General features: G+C 35.3%; 1 pseudogene; it reads right to left on the bottom strand.

Annotated features, from left to right (window-relative positions):
- Nucleotides 1-824: 824 nt before the first annotated feature.
- LOC148914854 (putative LRR receptor-like serine/threonine-protein kinase At3g47570) lies at nucleotides 825-5,732 on the bottom strand (annotated as a pseudogene).
- Nucleotides 5,733-6,053: the final 321 nt, after the last annotated feature.

A 6,053-nucleotide genomic window follows, 5' to 3' on the forward strand; every position in this document is an offset into this window, starting at 1 on the left:
AAGATAAGGTTCCTTGTCATAGAAGGAACATAGACTACATCTACCAAATCTAAAACAAAACCAGAATCTAATCGAATCCTAACTGCTCTAATGAACTCCACTTGTACTTTGACTCCATTGCCCACGATACCTTCACCTCATCCTTGTTTGGCTGCCTCTTCGTTATGAACCCCTGCAAAGAATTAGCAATGTGTATTGAAGCACCACTGTCTAACCACCAAGTGTCAACTGAAACCTCAATCATATTTGATTCAAAACAGACCAAAACATTTTCATTCTTACCTTTGTTCTTTTGTTTCTCTAACCACCTCTTGTACTTCTTGCATTCCCTTTTCATGTGTCCAAACTTCGTACAAAAGAAACATTTCAATCCAGTTGGTTTTCCTTTTTTTTTTTTTTTTTGGGTACTGTCTTGGTCTTTCTTTTCTCCAAAAACTATCTTTTTATCCTTGTTCTACTTGCCACGATAGTCTTGAACTATGTTCATAGCTTTCCTGACCTCTCTCCATTATGATGTTGTGCTCTTCTTGAACACTAATGGTTATAAGATCATCCAAAGTCCAACTTTTCTTCTGAGCCATATATGAACTCTTGAGAGTTTTGAACTCCTTTGGAAGTAAGTTCAAGGAAAAATGCACCATCATGTCATCATCTATAGTCATGTTTAGTTCCTTCAGTTTGTGTGCAACGTCTGCCATGTTCATTATGTGAGCTTTCACACAACCTCGCTCATCATACTTCATCTCAATTAATTTGTCCAACAAGGTACTTTTCTCTTCTTTCTCAGTTTCTTTGAATTTTAGACCAATGGCAGCAAGGAATTCTTATGCATTTTCTGATCTTGGAACGCTACCTCTCAAGGATGGTGTCATGGTTCTAAGCATAATCAATATAGCCATCTTGTTAGCCTTTTCCCATTTTTCATATCTCCTTTTGACATCTGTAGTCGCATTTGCAGCAGGTTCCTCAAGCGTATCCCACTTTAGAGCAATGTCATAGTCCATTAGCCCTAGTGAAATTTCCAACTCTTCTTTCCACTTCAGATAGTTTGATCTAGTCAAGATTTCGATGGAGTTGTAACTTGAAGCACTCACTGTAATTTTAAAGAAAACATAAATAAAACATCCCCAAAATCTTTAACTAAACATTATTGATTTGCACATGTGGGTTACAAGTCAACATGTTCCATAGTACTTAGAACAACAGATTTGTATGAGCAATCTTGAAACAAGGAGCATCCCCACGTCTGTGGATAGAGGAATATTCATTGTTTGTTCATACAATCTGTTTTCCATATTGTTCCATTATAAACAACCCTTCTTGCACGATTCACATCTGTGGATAGAGAATTGTATAAGAAAGGTTGAGTGCAATGCAATTTTGATACAAAAAACTTTGAATGAAGAATCTTTTGTACCAGTTGAGTTGCTATGGCTCACTCAATTGATCCAAAATCCTCCCCAAACATTGATCATTAGTCTTTCAAGCATGATTTAAGCAGGAAACTTTATGCTTATCTCTTACCTTATCAAATAAGATATGCAATGTATAATAATCAAAATATGCATTCTATAATGACTGGTGTTTTCTTTAAACTATATCATACTGTAACATATGTATTAAACCATATTTTTTTCATGCGAGCCTTCATTTATTTTACTTGTAATTAGGTTAAGAACATACAACCTAATGCTCTGATACCACATGTAAGTCTTAATAGCTTTAGATGAACTAAACACATACCTTGATCAGACATGATGTTCACAGGAAATTGTCTTGTTATTCTGCTGTAAAGAAGTCTTCTCTACTATACGGCTCTTTATCTCTCTCTAGATGGGGTGAGAATAATATTGAGTGTGTATTTAGCCGATAGCACAAGAACATCCTTTATAGGCTTCGCTTAAGACTCCTCCTCATCAAAGACATCTTAAGCTTTCCTTAAGCCAACAAAATTATTAGGTGTTTCAATCCACATGAAATTAGGAAACCTAAAGCACTTTGTATTTAATAGAAACAGTCACTTATACAAAGTCTAAAAGATAGATAAATTATGTATTCCTAATTGGCATAGAACTATATATATATCCTCAAGTGATCAGAAGACCATCTCAGTATTTGATTTGGAATGCAAATTCTTACATCCGCTACACCAAAGGCATGGTCAGGCAACGCTGCGTTAGTGAATTGGTGAATACTTAGACCATATCTAAACTTGTCATCCGTAGGTCTTTTTCCAGTGAACATTTCTAGCAACAATATTCCGTAGCTATAAATATCTCCCAGTATGAAAATTTGGCCTCCCATGCCATACTCTACCATTATATAGATATACGTATATTAAAGTGTCACTATGATCGGTGCATAATTACATATCATTTTGTACCCTTCTAACTTATAATTTGGTTATGTTTTTGAGTTAAACTTGTGCTTTTAATCTCTTTTATCTTTGTTTTAGTGTATTAAGCTTTAGGACTCATTTAATGCATTTTGGAGTCAAGTTAGCTCAACAATTGTGTCTACAGATCAGTCAAATTCACGGATTATACTATACTTGCTCAGGAAGAACCAGATAATGATCCATATATCATTGGAAAGATGCGGAAGTCTAGTTTCTAGAACATTTTACAGTTTATGATTCCGAGTCTTCTAAAGGAAGTTATGCAAGTTTTGGCAGTTTAAGGTCAAAATCAATGGCATCTGCGTTATGGGCCAAAAATGGCATTTGAAGATCTTTCCAATTTTTCCTTGAGCTGGACTGCATATGGATGGAAAGATAAGACAAAAGGCTTCAAGATCTATATTTTTCCAGAATTGTATGAATGGAGGAATGAGCCCAAAAGAATACTGCAATGCATTGTCATGCATGACATATGCATATGAGGTGTTATTGATTGTGGGAAAGTTAGGTGAAGCAGATTCAATACTTATAATTGGAGTGAAGTTTTGCAGTAGCCCAAGGAAATAAAAGAAGATGAGGTGGGAGCTGCAACACTAAGCCTAAAGACAAGAGGAATTGTTTTCAAATGCAATTGTGTGTTAGGTGAAGTGAGTGTGATTAATAAACTCAATTGTATAATTCAGATTTTCACTTCCCCTAGGCCTATAAATAGTGAGGTTCTCCAAGCTTGTAAACACACCCCAAGGGGGGGAGCTCTCAAACACTTCTCTAGAGCTCCCCTCCATTCTCTCAATTATTGTAACAAAATTCTTTTGCTAAATTTTTCTTTAAGTTTTTCTGAGTTCTTCTTTATTTTTCATTGTAATGTAAATTCTTTTCTTAAGTATTCAAATTTGATTAGTCACCAAGGTTCAATTATGGTTCTTGTTCTTATTCATTATGCTTATAAGTTAATATGCTAGGTTGAATGATTGATCACCATTAAGGCTTGCATGTTAGCTATCTTGGTTTGAATTAAGAGTAGTCACCATGCTTTAATTCGAATTGAACTATGAATAGGAAGAGTGTGTATAGAATTCGACAATCGGGATTAGATACATACTTGGTTGTTTAAAATGTTCTTCTATGCTTAATGGATTCCTGATGCTTAATTTTAGGTTAGACAACAGATGATCAAATTAGGGAATTAGGAATACAAGGTTAGAGACAAACACACCATGGCTTAATCATACTTTAGCTAAAATCAATCCGTTAATCTAAATTGAACTTAGGAACTTATTTGCTTGAGTTAGTTATTTTCTTTCTTTCTTGTTTTCAATCCTTGTACTTTTCACAATCATCTTAAATCTTGTTTCTATTTCTGTTTTGTACAGGGAATCAAATTGAATCAATCTATCATCAATCCTTATGGGATCGACCTCGCACTTACATATGCTATACTACCAAACGGCTTGTGCACTTGCGAGATCACAAGTTGAGGATGCAGCTGAATCCATTTTGGCGCAGCTGATCTGACGACAACACATTATCAAATGACTAGAGATTAGATCTTATTTGGAAATGTTCTCATATTTATACTTCTTTTCCAGGAAAAGAATAGAAGGAATTATTATCTTTTCAATAAGGACTTAAGTTGGCTTAGTAATAAGTCTTTAGGAAGAAAATAAATGAGAAACATAGAAACTCGTACCAGGAGGAATATAGCTATGGAACCGTTTAACCCAGTTGACATATTGTTTGACTTTGCGAGGGATCATTTGATGTTTCCAAAAGGAACCTTGCTAAACCAAAGTCACCAACATGGGCTACCATATCCTCATCAAGAAGAACATTGCTTGGCTTTAGATCACAATGAACGATGGCTGTTTCACAATGGTAATGGAGATAATCTAAAGCAGAAGCAACATCAATAGAAATGTTCAATCTTTGGATAACACCCAATCTCTTAATTTGACATTGCTCCTCGTTACAACTTCAAAATTATCGTGTCCACATTAACCTTGTTAAAAGTATGGAACGCTTAAGTCTAGATTTAGTATAGTAGTCATAGAAATTTTTATGGAGGAAAAAGTTTTGAAAAAAGGTTTAGAGAAAGTTGTGATCATTAGAGGATCATCTTTTTATTGTTTGTTTGGGTGAACATTAGTCATTGCCCTGTCACGAGCAATGAGATGAAGTTCTCTCATATGTGGAGCAAAATTCATGGAGACCCTAAACCCTAAACCCTCTTGGATACAACCATGAGTCTAGACTTCCATTATCCACATACGCAAAAACTAGACTTCTGAACTCATTACCCAAATTATCGATGTTTGAGCAGTCAGTTAGGATCTTTAGAAGATTATGATGCCTTATACTTCTTAAAGCTTTGCATTCATCAATGGAACTCTTGAAAGATCCTTGTTGTTGAAGGTTTAATACCTTAACAACAACTATTGTTCCGATGGGAGCAAATATTTTCGTCTCCAATTATAGTATGCCACGTGAAAAGAAGAATATCCCTTAAATTAATTAATTGAACCAATTTATTTGGTCAATTAATTAATAGGGATAATATCTTTATTATAATATATTATCTTTATTTAAAAAGATAATATCATTAATTTAGATATTATCTAATAAGGAGATATAATCATCATCAACTTAAGAGATTTGAATCCCAATCAAATCCCTAATGGACTCAATATCTACAATTTGGGGAAAGAATAAACTCCTTCCTAATAAGAGTTTTATTCTCTATGAAACCATAGCCTCCGAGGCTCCTATAAATAGATGGCTTCATTCATCATTTAAGGTACTTCAAAACCTAATTCTACAACTCGAGAAAATACTTGAAATTCTCAATCTCTCTCTCTCCCTAGCCGCCGGCGACGCCACTACCGCTGGCCACACCATTCTCTTTTCTCCATATTTTACATACATAGCTCTGGCCGGCACACATGGCTCCAGCCACTCGGTTCTCATCCTAGAGAAATCTATGTACCCTTTTTTAGCTATTGTTTCACCTAGAATTCAATCAAACTAACTTAGGCATCGGAGGGTCTATGGCCAACACCCCCAGGTGTGATCTATTTACTCCAGTCTTTTTTACAGGAATTGAGGAAGAGAGAGAGGGAAGATCAAAGGTTGAAGAATCACAAAGCGAATATACTCCCGCGAGATTATTTGCACAAACAGTTCCATCACTAGGGATTACTCCTTTGTAAACAAAACCAAAACTTCCTGAACCAATCAAGTTGTCCACAGAGAATCCATTAGTCAATTCAAGGAGTTCAGAGTAAGAGATACCTGATTTCCAATCCTTATAAGAACGTGAAGTTATTGGTCCACTCATGACGTTTTCACCTTTGAATATATAGCAATGGAACATGACAGAGCAATTATGAATGCAAATGCAAGGATGACTGCTTTTCGGGAAAATGGTCTTTGAGTGAATGGGGCTTTACTGTTAAACCACACGCACTTATCAAGGGAGAAGAATCTGAAACGGATTCTTCTTAATCACAATAGTTGACTTGCTCTCCAAATATTTTGTAATTACTTCCATGCAAGGCTTTTACTATTTATATCTTTATTGTGCAATTATAATATTGTAATATTTACACAAAGTTGAACCCTCATGGCCTCTCAATCTTCCTCCTCCTCTCTTCCTGGT

The sequence above is a fragment of the Prunus mume genome, linkage group LG8 (genome assembly GCF_029339155.1).
Source record: "Prunus mume cultivar Tortuosa linkage group LG8, ASM2933915v1, whole genome shotgun sequence".
Classification (NCBI taxonomy): domain Eukaryota; kingdom Viridiplantae; phylum Streptophyta; class Magnoliopsida; order Rosales; family Rosaceae; genus Prunus; species Prunus mume.